This window comes from Salvelinus namaycush, chromosome 25 (genome assembly GCF_016432855.1).
Source record: "Salvelinus namaycush isolate Seneca chromosome 25, SaNama_1.0, whole genome shotgun sequence".
In the NCBI taxonomy this organism is placed as follows: Eukaryota; Metazoa; Chordata; class Actinopteri; order Salmoniformes; family Salmonidae; genus Salvelinus; species Salvelinus namaycush.
The window spans coordinates 24,960,927-24,976,839 of record NC_052331.1 but is presented as its reverse complement, the minus strand read 5'-3'; the positions used below and the strand labels follow the sequence as shown (position 1 = coordinate 24,976,839).

Genomic DNA, 15,913 nt, shown 5'->3' with positions numbered 1-15,913 from the left:
GTAAATTATTCAAATTTATTTTTAATAAAGCACCAGTGAGACACATTTTGGTTTACACATTTAATCACTTCCCCCACTGCAGTGTACACAGTAGAAGAAACTCACATTTATTTAAAGGACTTTAACGTAACGGTGTGCAGTTTCATCTCCTTTGTTTCTAGCTACAACATTCTAGGAGTTACGGCAATACGTTCCATTTACAGCTTACAATTCAAGTACACTTCACTTGAATGCCCTTTGAGGTTATTTTTATCACAAATTGGTAGCCACAGCAATTGGAAGCTTTGACTGTGGGTGTTCATGTAAGTGACACAGAAGTCAAACTACCACTAAAATTGCTGGCTGATACCTTGTGGTGAATTGAGGTTTGTGCTCCACTACGCAGCTTTCCAAAACCAGGAATGTCACTTGTCACTCATTACCTCAATATGATGAAAGATAATTCAGAAAAGTGCAAACATTTATTTTCAGATTTACTCCAGTGAAAAAGTATACAATTCCAACAGAAGCTGGATTACACTGAAAAAAGGTCAACCTCATCGATCAATGCCTTTATCTGTGATCGTTTGTTCCGGACATTCTCTTGTCAGAGAAAAGAGGTTTTGGCTTGAGGTCAAATACATGTCTGTCTGCCTCTCCCTTCTTCTCCTGGCGGTTCGTGTCCTTCTGTTGGCTCTTCATCAACTTCTTGGCCTTCTTCGCCATCTATACAGGAAAACATACTATCAGTAAACCCTCAGCAAAACAAAGGTTGTGTACCAAATGTCACTCATATCCCTATATAGAGCAGTACTTTTGACCTGGGCCCATAATAGGGTGCCACTTCAGACACACACAATCATAACATCTCCTAAGACTATGTTTCTTTAAGCCAGGGGACTAACACTTTCCCAATATGCATTGTGCATATTTTTAACACAACCCAATTCACCTGATGACAGGAAAAGATGGAGTAGCCCAGAGCTATACATTTAGAGAGTTATGCCAACTTTTAGAATATTGTTCTAATTCTATACATTCAGTTACATAGCATTATTTAAATATTCCCATGTTATTTTAAAATGGGGAGCAAACATGGCTGCCATATAATGTTGAAGTGTCAGGTAAATGCATCATAATGCATAAACCGGATTGGCCCAACTCTCTAAATAGCCATCACAAACCTTAGGATCACGAACACCAGATTGCCTCTCGTCCCCCACTCGACCAATCTGGCTGCAGGTTCGAGAGGTGGGAGCTATGGATGCCTCACGCTTGCGTTTCTTGGCAACACCAACACTCCGGGATCTACGGGCATTCACCACATAGTGGCGCTGAATGGACATGAGCAGAAATGTGTGAATACACTACAGCCCTCAAACTAAACTCCGGACCTCGAAGCCAGTTCCAATGCTTTTTTCACTATTCCGCTCTATTCATGCACTGATTTAGACTCCTGCACTACAGCATAACAGCTGTAGCATGTGAGAAATATATTGTCTTTTACATACACGGGGAAAAAATGAAAACAAACTTACATCATCTTTGCCAGTCATGTCCAGACCAAGGTCTCCCATTTCTTTCAACCTGTAAAGGTATAATACTTATTTTTTTAAAGACAGGCTATAAAACAAGATTAACTGTAAAAGTTATATTCATATAAACAAGATCTCCATCCACATCACCTTCTTGACAGTTCTGGGTAGTCTGGGGCAATGCACATCCTTGTCTTTGGAGCACACGATCTTTAGCTTCCTCTTCTCTCTGATCTGTTTGGCCAGCTGGCGGATCTCCTGCATCTCCTCATCCTCACCAGTCTCATACTCCCCTGCCTTCTCCTTCAGCTCCTCCTCCTTCTCCAGATCCTCCAGGTTCTGTATGGGCATGAGAGAGATGTTTAGGGAGGTGGCGGCCATAGAAATTGAATGAATAGACCAGGCATCCCCATTCAAGTTAATGATTCCATGGAATCACTAGAACAAGATCAATTCACGCCCCACTCACCTTCATGATTTTAGGGTCGATATAATCTGAAAATGTTGTGACCCTCCCATATTTCAGGAATCACATCACATTTCTCCTCTTTATTCATCAGATCCCAATATTCTGAAAAAAGGAGAAAACGTCAAGTATTAGAGAAAATTGACATAATAAGTGTCCTGATAACCATTTACACAATACCACTCCAGGCAAGCCATTTATAAATGAGACAATGTCCAAATACATACTCTGTAGGTCCAGGATATAATCATCTCCCTCTCCTGTAAATCAATGATGGAAATTGGCAATTAATTAAATAATACCTTAGTAAGACAGCTAGATCTTGACAATGAACATTTATCACAACATAACCCACTTGAGTGAGCGGATTACATCCAAGGCTTTTCCAACATAATCCTTCTATGTGTTAATAATGTATGGACATACTGTTTTGTGTTTGGGTGTATCCACCTCCACTGTTTTCCTGCCAATCCTAGCTCCCTCTGGACTGAATGGTGGTCTCACCTAGTGTTGAGAAAACAGTCTAATGAGCATACTTAAAAGGACATGCCCAATTTCCCCTGTTCACATTCAAATTTATATACCATTAAAAAAAATAGTACAACATTAGTAAAATCATGCATACATGTTTAACTTAGGCAAATCACTAAGTGTGGAAAGACATGCACCTCTACAGAAAGTATAGTATTTTGCCTACCTTCTCGTCCCTCTTAGCAGGTACTGCTAAATGCAATCTGTTGAGAACATCATGCACCTTCTTGCCCTTCATTTTGCCATCGACACGATCGGCCAGAAGTTTGTCACAGGCCTGAAATTCAAGAAAATATTAGTACGAATTATTAAAAACAAAGTCCAGAAAGGACATATGGCGAGTTGACAACTTATTGATTCCATGATTACTACACAAAAGTTGTTTTGTCGAGATCACGAGATAAACTCTAAATAGGAGTGGACGTATTGATGACCAACAGAACGGCTGAGGTGGCACAGCCCACAGCGGATTAGCGCATATGGTTTTATTGATTGCTACACCAGCGCATTGCAATCAACGCAGCCACAGAGCTCCTTGATGAAGTGGTTATCGTGTATCTGAACAAATTAATGGGTGATGTGTGGTACTTTTATTAATGGGTGATGTGTGGTACTGTTTTGTCTCGTGATCTCGACAAAACAACTTTTGTTATGTAGTGATCATGAGATAAATAAGTTGATCGACTTTTTTAAATGTATTATTCATATGTCCTCTCCGGACTTCCGTACAAATAGAGAAAAACACAAAACATAACACTTGTTACTAACAAATTGTTAAAAATCAGAAGAGTGGACTACACTGCTCACCTCTGTTTTCACCATTCTCACGCCCTCCTCAGTCAAAGTGCTGGTTTCAATGACAGAGATGCCCTCTGCAGTAAGGTCACCAAAGATTTTCTGAAGGAACAAAGCAGGAAACCTTGATAAGCAAGTCCCATCTTGAAAGAGGATGACAAAGTAAACTAAGGAGAGAAATAAAGCCAAAGTAAAGAGAATAGGTTACTAATAAGCATGAACAAAACTACGAACCTGGTCTTCCTCAGTGAGGTCACATCTTCTTGACATAACACTTGTTAGCCACAATGAGCAAAGGCTAGAGAAACAATGAGCAAAGGCTAGAGAAAAAATGACAATATTTAATTTTAAAAAACCTTGCAGAGTTAGTTTTTTACATGCCTTGGCATTTTCAGAGAAATAATGTAGCACGGCGCCTTGAGACAAAGGACACTGAACATTAAGAAAGCCGTCCGTCCTTGCCTTTTCTATCCTTCCTTGGTGTACCCGTGCTCGCATGCCTGCAACAGCCAAGCTTGAGGCTTCACCTTCACAATTTTAGCAGAGTGCTTTAAAAGGGAAAGGTTCTGAATTTTCCACAACTGTTGACTGTTACTCACAAGCCTACAACTATAGACGTTACAGCTACATTTAAAAAGTCATCTATGGTACTTACATATTTTCACACCCTATTCACTATATAGTCCCTAAATAGCAACCTATTTTTGACCAGAGTTCTATGGACTCTGGTAAAAAGTAATGCACTATAAATGGAGTAGTGTGTAATTTGTAATGCAGTCTTAAATCATAAATGGTGCCTCCATAACACATGACCTCTGACCTTGTTGGCAAAGAGGGGCCGAATGTTGTTGAAGAACTTGTGCTGCTGCTCCATGGTTTGGCCACACTGCTCGAAGACATCCATCACGTAGAGCACGGCAGAACGCAGATGCGGCAGGGCTGTGATGGCCTGCATCTCAATGGTGTTCCTCTCCTCCAAAGGGTGGTCCAAGATCCTTGGGGTGTCAACCACCTACGGCCAAATATGGAGTTAGCTATACACATGAAATGGTCCAGGTGTTACTCATATTCTACTCCTGGCGATTGAAAGAGAAACTAACACTACACAGGGTATTTTATTGAAGGTTTCAGATACTGTGGTAGAGGTTATCCATCACAGGTTCAGCGTGGCGCATGGTTTTTCATCACAGACCTACAAAGGGTACTTAATGTGTACAGTGCCTTCGGAAAGTATTCAGATCCATTGACTTTTTACACATTTTGTTAGGTTCCAGGCTTATTCTAGAATGGATTAATTTGTCCCGTCCCACATCAAATCGACACACAATACCCCATAATGACTAAGCAGAAATATGTTTAGAAAATTCTGCACAACAAAACCCATAAGGAAAAACGTAAATATTCCATTTACATAAGTATTCAGACACTTTACTCAGTACTTTGTTGAAACACCTTTGGCAACAATGACAGCCTCGAGTATGACGCTAAAAGCTTGGCACACCTGTATTTGGGGAGTTTCTCCCATTCTTCTCTGCAGATCCTCTCAAGCACTGTCAGGTTGGATGGGGAGCGCTGCTGCACAGCTATTTTCAGGTCTCTCCAGAGATGTTCGATGGGGTTCAAGTCCGGGCTCTGGCTGGTCCACTCAAGGACATTCAGAGACTTGTCCCGAAGCCACTCCTGCGTTGTCTTGGCTGTGTGCTTATGGTCGTTGTCCTGTTTTGATTACAATACTGGGTGGGGTGAATATGACATTCATGATTTTTAGTTTACTAGTAAATAGTAGCCTACAGCAAAGTGTGTTTAAATAATTTCTAACTTGTTAACCATTTCTGCTAGTTTGTTTTTTCTACCATGTGGGTTTTAGCTTGCTTGAGCCTGCTGAAGAGTGATAATTCACCTGTTTCAATACATGTTTCATTTTAAAACATTTATTTTACAAAGGAGTTGTTTAATCTAACTGCTTAACTATTTATCTGTACATGGAATTGTATTAGTTTGTTTTTTTAACAATTTTTTTTCTCATCTTTACAGGAAAATGCCACGGGCACTATCTGATGTGTGGAGACATTTCAAAGCGGTGTACATTTGCAAGTACTGTACCAAATCATATGTGAAGAATGCAACAAAGATACAGAATCATCTGGCCAAGTGCATAAAGTTCCCTCAGCGCTCACCACAAGCAACCTCTGACAAAAGTCCCTCTACTTTTATTCAGGGTGAAAATGATTAATCAGACACCTTATCGATAGCAACAGCTCATGGTCCTCCTGGAAGCAGAATTTTTTTGGACTCAATGGAGGAACGTAGTCAGAGAAATGCAGAATGTCTTGCACGAGCTGTGTATGCAACTGGTTCACCTCCGATGCTCACAGGCAATGTGCATCGGAAGAGATTTCTGAATGTTCTTCACCCAGCATACACCCCTCCAACCAGACATGCTTTATCTACTAATTTGCTGGATGCAGAGTTCAACAGAGTTCACGTGAAGGTCAAGCAAGTCATAGAGAAAGCAAACTGTATTGCAATCATCTCTGATGGGTGGTCGAATGTTTGTGGGCAAGGAATAATTAAACTACATAATCTCCACCAGTATTCTACAAGAGCACAGACAAGGGACAACAGGCACACTGATCTCTACATTGCAGATGAGCTGAAGGCAGTCATCAATGACCTTGGACCACAGAAGGTATGTGCACTGGTGACAGACAATGCTGCGAACATGAAGGCTGCTTGGTCTAAAGTGGAGGAGTCCTACCTTCACATCACAACCATTGGCTGTACTGCTCATGCATTGAATCTGCTGCTCAAGGACATCATGGCACTGAAAACAATGGATACACTCTACAAGAGAGCCAAGGAAATGGTTAGGTATGTGAAGGGTCATCAAGTTATAGCAGCAATCTACCTCACCAAGCAAAGTGAGAAGAATAAGAGCACCACATTGAAGCTGCCTAGCAACACCTATTGGGGTGGTGTTGTAATCATGTTTGACAGTCTCCTGGAGGGGAAGGAGTCTCTCCAAGAAATGGCCATATCACAGTCTGCCAATATGAACAGCCCCATCAAGAGGATCCTCCTGGATGATGTATTTTGGGAGAGTGGTAAGCAGCCTGAAACCTATAGTAGTAGCCATTGTACGGATTGAGGGAGACAATGCCATCCTGTCTGATGTTCAGACTCTGCTTGCAGATGTAAGAGAAGAAATCCGTACTGCCCTGCCCACTTCACTGTTTCTCCAAGCAGAGGAAACTGCAGTTCTGAAATGCATCAAAAACGTGAAGACTCCTGCCTGAAGCCCATATATGCCGCAGCGTACATGTTGGACCCCAAGTATGCTGGCAAGAGCATACTGTCTGGTGCAGAGGCCTATGGTGTCATCAACAAGGCCTATGGCGTCATCACTACCGTGTCTCGCCACCTTGTCCTGGATGAGGGCAAGGTTCTTGCCAGTCTGGCGAAGTACACTTCCAAGCAAGGGCTTTGGTATGGAGAGGCAATATGGCAGTCGTGCCAATATATCTCATCAGCCACCTGGTGGAAGGGACTGTGGATCTGAGGCAATTTCCCTTGTTGACTCCATCATCCTCCAAATCCCACCCAACATCAGCTGCCTGGGAGCGCAATTGGTCCTTGTTTGGGAACACACACGCACACTAAAGCACGCAACAGGCTGACCAATACAAGGGTTGCAAAATTGGTGGCCACCTGGGCAAATTTGAGGCTTTTGAGCCTGACAACGAGCTATCCTCAACGAGGTTGGACAGTGAAGATGAGGCCTCAGAGTCTGATGTTCAAATGGTGGACATTGAGGAGGCCCAGGGAGAAGTCACAGAAGCCTGAGAGGAAGACAATCAAAGCTTTAGTTTCTAGACTATCATTTCACAGATGTATGTTGAAAACGTTTTTGGGAGATGCGATGGATCATTGAGGATCATTCAATATTCCCTTTCTTTTGTTGTTCAGTGAAATCATCCCATGTTTAGAGTCACCTCATTTAATTAAAGTTCAATTCGTAACTACATTTTTTTTCTATTGGAAGGATTTAATAATTTGCAATTATGTCTACTTATGATAAGGTAAAAGGTTTCTGTTTCCATATGATATGTTACAATATATCAATGCAAAAAACATCTAGAATTAAATGGTATTAATATGCATATATTTCCATTAATTCCCATATATTCCAACCAAAAGTTTCCACCTCTGAACATTCCCCAAAATGTGCAACCCTAATTGTATGACACATTTGATCCATGTTCTGCAAATGTAACAAGAAAAAAATGTAAACCTAAACCTATTTATTTCCATTTGCCTTTAACCAGGTAAGCCATTGACAACACATTTTATAATTACGATCTGACCAAGATAAGCGTGATCCATCGTGCAGCAAAGCAGACAAGAAACTTACCGCAATGCCTCTAACAATGGTTGCGCAAATTGTGCCATGCAACCATTGAACACTGTATTATAATCACAAATTACACAGCAAGGTTGTATCAACCATTGAAATGACAAAGAATAACAACAATAGGGATGTATACCTTGTTGATTAAACTAGACTTGCCCACATTGGTATATCCACAAAGCAGTAGAGTCCGAGTATTGGGATCAATCAGTTGTAAACGGGAAAGATGCTGGAGCACTAGTAAAACAACCACTAAATGTAAACAAGACATCAACAATGACAACCGGAGCCAAATGTCTTTAGTATCTTTTAGAACAGGGTTTCCTAATTTTGGTCCTGGGGGCCCAAAGGGGTCACATTTTGTTTTTTGCCCTACCACTACAGAACTGATTCAAATAATCACCAAGCCTTCATAATTGGATTCTGCTGTGTAGTTGGACAAAGGTCAAAATGGGCACCCCTTGGGGTCCCTGGGACTGAGTTTGGGAAACACTGTTCTAGTATATGCAAACCAGAGACATTTTCAGACATGCATGACAAGCCTTTCATCAAACAAAGTAAATAACTACAAGATTACCTTGTTCCAGGTATTCCAAGCTTTGCTTCTGTCGCTTCATGATGGTGCACATTCGACCCAGAGCAGCACGCTTCAGTTGTTTACAGCGGTACAAACAAAAAAAAATGTACAGGGAATCACTATACTTCAGTCAAACATAGTCTTTGGAAACACTGCAAGGAGAACACATGAGTGAGAACACCAAGTTGAACAGTGTACATTATCAGTGTAAGCAAAGAAATAGTGGAAGAAGTCAGCTTCTTACTTGTCAATCAAATTCTTTGCGATGTTGATCTGTCCCAAAACCAGCTTGTAATGGTTTTTGTCATACAAGACATTCATCAAATCAGCATAGAACAGATGAGTCATACTGGGCGGAACAAGCAAGTAGGCATGCAGAGCCAAGCACGAGCTAGCGAGATCCTATTGGCCCATTTCAGCAAATATCTGCATATTTCCGTTAGGGAACGCCTACTCTGTGAAATGCGCGTGTGCAGTAACTCAATTCGACTTTGCGCTCCTTCTAAACAACGCGATTTTTAAAACTTTGGCAAAGGTTACAAAACCTAGTACACTCTGTTCATAACACATTCTAGTGTCGTGAACAGAAAACTGTATTGAGATCAAATGTTTCATTGATGAGAAAATATGCATAAATGTAGTCCAAAATCCACCTCGTTCCATCTTCTCCCACTGCCCGCCAGTGGGCTTGGAAACGCTTCATATTTATTCATCCAGTGAAATCACTGGACACTTTAATAAATGGCATTTCGCTACACTCGCATTAACACCGCATTAACACCTGCTTACCATGTGTATGTGACCAATAAAATTTGATTTGATTTGATTTGAAATAAAGGTTAAATATATAAAAAATACAAGTATTGAATAAAGCACTGGCAGTTTTTTTTTTGTTTTTTTTACCTTTATTTAACTAGGCAAGTCAGTTAAGAACAAATTATTATTTGTTTGCATGTAGACATTATAGTAAACCTTAATTATTCAATGCAGACAACAAAGAAAGACTGACTGTCATTCCCTCTGGGTCCCCATTTGAGAATACTGCAGTGTATTATTGACTTTATGTCATCCTCCCACAACTTCAGGGGGTTGAGTCAAGATGGAACCGCTGTTGTTTATGTGTACTGCATGTCCTACTCTATCTTCGTGCTAAATAATGCATGCCTATAGACCTATTGCCTCCTTGGTCGTTATCTAATTTCTAATCAGAAATGTTCATGAAGCCTGTTGTCTAAGCATCGGGCTACATTGTGCATGAGCACATGTATTGTTATGAGGTTGGGAATGTGTAAAAACATATTACATAAAACATAGGCTGATCCAGTTTAATGTGATTTATTGAAAGACTCTGTTATTGAAGACACTTCAATTCAACCACCCAAACCTATACAAAAACTATGGCAACAATGACAACAACAACAACAACCTCATTCAATGGGTCCTGGTATTAATTATGCTATTAATTAATTACCTATTTATTTATTATTTATTTATCAGAAATTTTGCTAGAATAAATCTCTTGAGATGCACCATCTCGTTTACAAGTGTCCAAATATTTAAAAAAATTACATTAGCAGCATAAAAAAACTACCAATAGTCCTACAGCTAATAAAAACTACTGCTACAACTGCTAATAAAACTAATAAAAACTACTGCTACAACTACTAATACAACTAATAAAAACTACTGCCCCAACTACTAATACAACTAATAAAAACTACTGCCCCAACTACTAATACAACTAATGAAAACTACTGCCCCAACTACTAATACAACTAATAAAAAATACTGCTACAACTACTAATACAACTAATAAAAACTACTGCTACAACTACAAATACAACAAATAAAGTACCTATAATATACAATCTGCATACATACGTATTTACAAATATCTTCACATGGTTATGTTTCTATTAGTTAAAAACACAGTTTATTCTTAACATTTGAAAAAGGGCTTTCTTAAATTGAATGTGATTTTAATAACCTGATTTCAATAGGTAAATTATTCCAGTCAGTTGGGTCTTTGTATCTGAAAGATCTTACTCCAACCTCATGATATACCCTTGGAATATGTAATTGGTACTGATGTCGAAAGGAGTAGTGTGAATCTTGTAAAGTTAGGTAAAGTTTAAGTTGATACATAAAAAAGAAAATTGATACCAATGCAGTTGTCTTCTGTTTGGGAGTAACAGCCAATTAGTGATTTCTATATTGTGCAATGATGTGCAAAGATTGTTATAAATTACATCTAATTCGCAAAGTAAGGTCTTGGTTGTGTTTTGATAGATGATGTTGCCATAGTCTAGGAGAGGAAGCAGCAGTTGAGTTACTTGAGGTCTTTCTAATGGATACAGCTAAACAATTATTAGATCTGTATAGTAACCCAAGCTTATTGGTAATTGTTTTTCTAGTATAATCAAATCCAATCAAATTGTATTTGTCAAATGACCTGAATACAACTTTTTTTAAAGTAAGAAATAAGAGTAAAAAATAATGAAAGAGCAGCAGTAAATAACAATATCGGGGCTACATACAGGGGGTACCGGTACAGCGTCAATGTGCGGGGGCACTGGTGTCGAGGTAATTGAGGTATTATGTACATGTAGGTAGAGTTATTAGAGTGACTATGCATAGATAATAACAGAGAGTAGCAGCAGCGTAGAAGGGGGAGAGGGCAATTCAAATAGTCTGGGTAGCCACTTGATTAGCTGTTCAGGAGTCTTATGGCTTGCGGGTAGAAGCTGTTTAGAAGCCTCTTGGACCTAGACTTGGCGCTCCCGTAGTTGGCGCTCCTGTACCGCTTGCCGTGAGGTAGCAGAGAGAGTCTATGACTAGGATGTCTGGAGTCTTTGACAATTTTTAGGGCCTTCCTCTGACACCGCCTGGTATAGAGGTTCTGGATGGCAGGAAGCTTGGCCCTGGTGATGTACTGGGCCGTTCGCACCACCCTCTGTAGTGCCTTGCAGTCGGAGGCCGAGCAGTTGCCATACCAGGCAGTGATGAAACCCGTCAGCATGCTGTTGATGGTGCAGCTGCAAAACCTTTTGAGGATCTGAGGACCCATGCCAAATATTTTCAGTCTCCTGAGGGGGAATAGGTTTTGTCGTGCCCTCTTCACAACTGTCTTGGTGTGCTTGGACCATGTTAGTTTGTTGGTGATGTGGACGCCAAGGAACTTGAAGCTCTCAACCTGCTCCACTACAGCCCCGTCGATGAGAATGGGGGCAAGCTCGGTCGTCCTTTTCCTGTAGTCCACAATCATCTCCTTTGTCTTGATCACGTTGAGGGAGAGGTTGTTGTCCTTGCACCACACGGTCAGGTCTCTGACCTCCTCCCTATAGGCTGTCTCATCGTTATCGGTGATCAGGCCTACCAAACTTAATGATGGTGTTGGATTCGTGCCTAGCAGTGCAGTCATGAGTGAACAGGGAGTACAGGAGGTGACTGAGCACACACCCCTGAGGGGCCCCTGAGTTGAGAATCAACGTGGCGGATGTGTTGTTATCTACCCTTACCAACTGGGGGCTGCCCGTCAGGAATTCCAGGATCCAGTTGCAGAGGGAGGTGTTTAGTCCTAGGGTCCTTAGCTTAGTGATGAGCTTTGAAGGCACTATGGTGTTTAACGCTGAGCTGTAGTCAATGAATATCATTCTCACATAGGTGTTCCTTTTGTCCAGGTGTGAAAGGGCAGTGTGGAGTGCAATAGAGATTGCATCATCTGTGGATCTGTTTGGTGCGGTATGCATATTGGAGTGGGTCTAGGGTTTCTGGGATAATGGTGTTGATGTGAGCCATGACCAGCCTTTCAAAGCATTTCATGGCTACAGACGTGAGTGCTACGGGTCGGTAGTCATTTAGGCAGGTTACCTTAGTGTTCTTGGGCACAGGGACTATGGTGGTTTGTTTGAAACATGTTGGTATTACAGACTCAGACAGGGAGACATTGAAAGTGTCAGTGAAGACACTTGCCAGTTGTCAAAATGCTTTCCAAATTATTTGCTAGAAACCATTTTTGTTAAGTTTTTAAATCATCTTGGAGAGTTGCTTGTACTGTATTTGCAAAATATTTGAACCTGATGTATAGAGCACTGTATCATCAGCATATAAATGATAATGTGTATTCTGACAAATTAGATAACTGAATATATAGAAAAGACGAGGGGCCAATACTGAGCATTGAGGTACACCTCTACTGAGAGCAATACGTTTGGATTTGTGTTCCATGAAACACATTGTTTTCTTTTTTTGTATTTTACCCCCTTTTTCGTCATAACAAATTACGATCTTGTCTCACCGCTGCAACTCCCCAATGGGCTTGGGAGAGGCGAAGGTTGAGTCATGTGTCCGCCAAACCGTACTTCTTAACACCCGCCTGCTTAACCCAGAAGCCAGCTGCAACAATGTGTCTGGAGGAAACACTGTTCAACTGACGACGAAGTCAGCATGCAGGCGCCCGGCCCGCCACAAAGGAGTCGCTAGAGCGCGATGAGCCAAGTAAAGCCACCCCGGACAATGCTGGGCCAATTGTGCACTGTCCTATGGGCAGTGGTGTGAAGTACTAAAGTAAAAATACTTTCAAGTACTACTTAAGTCGTTTTTTGGGGTATCTGTACTTTACTTCACTATTCATATTTTTGACAACTTTTACTTTTACTTCATATTACCAAAGAAATCAATGTACTTTTTACTCAATACATTTTCGCTGACACCCAAAAGTACTCGTTACATTTAGAATGCTTAGCAGGACAGGAAAATGGTCCAATTCACACATTTATCAAGAGAACATCCCTGGTCATCCCTCCTGCCTCTGATCTGGCGGACTCACTTAACACAAATGCTTAGTTTATAAATTATGTCTGAGTGTTGGAGTGTGGCCCTGGCTATCCGTAAATTAAAAAACAAGAAAATCATGCCATCTGGTTTGCTTAATATAAGAAATGTGAAATGATTTATACTTTTACTTTTGATACTTAACTATATTTTTGCATTTATATTTACTTTTTATACATAAGTATATTTAAAACCAAATACTTCTAGACTTTTACCCAAGTAGTATTTTACTGGGTGACTTTCACTTTTACTTGATTGATTTTCTATTAAGGTATCTTTTCTTTTACTCAAGTATGACAATTGGGTAGTTTTTCCACCACCACTGCCTATGGGACTCCTGGTCACGGCCGGTTGTGACACAGCCTGGGATCGAACCCGGTCTGTAGTGATGCCCCAAGCACTGTGATGCAGTGCCTTACATGTTGACCACACTGCGTTGCAAAATAAATTTACACATACATGATATTCATTCATTGCACCCACACTGCCCGCGCTCATCAACGAGCGTCTGCGTAGCCAGGCACTAAAATAGAACTTGGTTCTATCTGTGACACTTGATGCGCTGCAAGCCCGCCTCTCCCATCTCCTCATTGGTTTTTAGGAGCATATACCCACGTGCCATCTCCTCATTGTTTTTTAGGAGCATAGATTGAAAGATAAACTGAGGTCCACACTCCAGTCCAGTAGGTACTGGTAATGCACCTTGAAGTTGGTTGCTAACTGCCATACAAAGTCTGAAGAAGAAGCCTGAAGGAGGAGAGATTACTAGAAATGAACTCGGTTTAGCCGTTTATCTGTGGATTAATTGTTGCTGTTGCTAGCTGACTTGTGCTGGGATATAAACATTGGGTTGTTATTTTACCTAAAATACACAAGGTCCTCTACTCTGATAATTAATCCACAGATAAAAGGGTAAACTGAGTTTGTTTCTAGTCAGCTCTCCTCCTTCAGGATTCTTCTTCTTCTTTGGACCTTTTATGGTGGTTGGAAACCAACTTTAAGGTGCATTAGCACTACTAACTGGACTGGAGTGTGGACCTCCTGAAAACCAAAAGGAGATGGGAGAGGTGGGACTTGCAGCACGTCTAGTTTCACAAATAGAACCAAGTTCAGACCCTCGCAGATGCTTGTTGACGTGCGCGAGCAGTGTGGGTGCAATGATTGAATGTATGTGTACATTTATTTTGCAATGAGCAGTGTGGTCAACATGTTAGACCACTGCACCACTCGGGATGCCAACACATTGTTTTCTATTGCTAAGATATGCATGGAAACAGTTTAGTGATCTGTTAGTGAAACCAAAGTATTGAAGTTTTCCTAGTAAGATAGAATCATCAACTAAATCAAATGCTTTTGATGAATAAATAATAATAATAGATTTGGACTTAGCGCTTTTCAAGGATCCAAAGTCGCTTTACAATTGTAGGAATCCACATGACACAAGTAGTTTGCCTTGGTCTGATTAAGAATGTATATATCAGTACGTTTCACTAATGCTGGAGTGGCAGAATGGTTGGGTGTAAAGCTTGATTAAAAAGGTGAAATTCAACAAAATGTATCTTGGTACTGATACATTTGGGAATGTATTAATTTCTCAAATATGTTTTACTATTGAACAGATTACTGATATTGGTCTGTATTTATTTAGATCTAAGGAGTTTCAGTCAGTCAGGCACATTTCCAAACAAAAGGTATTTCACCAGTCGTTAAAGACATGTTGAATCGATCTGCTAGAGAATACATTATAACATTAGCAGACCACTTTATAAATGTGGGTTCCATTCTATCTAGGCCAGCTACTTTGTTGATATTTATTTAATTGAGGAGGCAGTAAATCAGTTGGATTAATATTTCTAAAGTTGAATGTCTTTCAACTTTGATTTGGGGTGTTGATCTCCTAGTTTCATTGTATACCTAGCATTGATGGAATTGTGGGTGACCAATAAATTTGACTAGATTTTTTAAACAACATTTCTGATTTCTTTATAATACAGTACAACCCTTTAAATTCAACCAATCCACGCCCATGATCCACACCGTCGATCACGAGTGGATCCGTGAGCCACTGAATTTCGACCAACCGAGGAGCATGTTCATTGTGGTAGGAGGCGGGAGTTCCTTGCTTTTGTGACAGCTTTGGCTTTGCGTTCGATGGTGTCTGAACTACTCCCAAAGGGAAGGGAAACTGCAATTTCTCCATTCCCCACTCGTATATCGTTGATCCAGCTAGCAAGCGAACGCTTCAAGTTAAATCCAGTATTTTAAGAGTTCTGGGTTGATGTTCCATATCCACTTTCCCACTCGAAGAACCGCCGTTCGATACATTTCGAAGAATAATATTATCTTAGTCCGACTGAACAAAACAAGTTGAAGTGCAAAGTTAATAGTTACATTTCTGTTGATTTGCTAGCTTGCATTGCTAGTTGGGAAAGCTAAGGTTAGCTACGATATTTAGTTTTCTCAGATTTAAAAGGGCGGGTATTATTTTTAGCCATCAACAGTTTGTTATTGCTCATTCGAAGACGCCGGCTAATTAGTTAATCAGAGCTAACTCGTAACTAGCTGCTTTAATACTGTGCGTATTCAGCCTGGAAGCCAATTCAAGGCCTTGCTTACCACCAGTCTGCATCGCCGTGCAGTGAGAGCTGAAAGGTGAGTATCGCCCATTGCTAACTAACGAGCTTGCTATCTCTGTTAGCTCGCTCGTCGACTCGATGTTGTTGGTAACGTTAGCTAGTTACACCTATAATATGTGGCTAAAACGTTGGCCTCGTAGCTAACGTTAACTA

The 15,913-nt window shown here is 40.7% G+C and overlaps 1 protein-coding gene, 1 long non-coding RNA gene, 1 other non-coding gene and 1 pseudogene across 3 annotated transcripts in view; 1 reads left to right on the top strand and 3 right to left on the bottom strand.

The window, feature by feature from the left end:
- Positions 1-4,859, bottom strand: LOC120020389 (annotated as a pseudogene).
- LOC120020778 lies at positions 3,707-3,870 on the bottom strand. The gene has a single exon (XR_005472466.1). It is a non-coding gene; the product is annotated as a small nucleolar RNA SNORA81 (small nucleolar RNA).
- A 2,235-nt stretch (positions 4,860-7,094) lies between the features above and the next one.
- Positions 7,095-8,635, bottom strand: LOC120020391. Its single transcript, XR_005472436.1, has 4 exons — positions 8,536-8,635; positions 8,292-8,361; positions 7,851-7,951; positions 7,095-7,145 (listed from the first exon to the last, which is right to left on the bottom strand). It is a non-coding gene; the product is annotated as an uncharacterized LOC120020391 (long non-coding RNA).
- Positions 8,636-15,291: 6,656 nt separating this feature from the next.
- The window catches only part of LOC120020388 (la-related protein 4B-like), a 38,965-nt gene continuing 38,343 nt past the window's right edge, over positions 15,292-15,913 (top strand). Inside the window, exon 1 of the mRNA XM_038964003.1 lies at positions 15,292-15,776. The gene's annotated coding sequence lies outside the window, so the exon portion shown is untranslated. The remainder of the gene's footprint in view (positions 15,777-15,913) is intronic.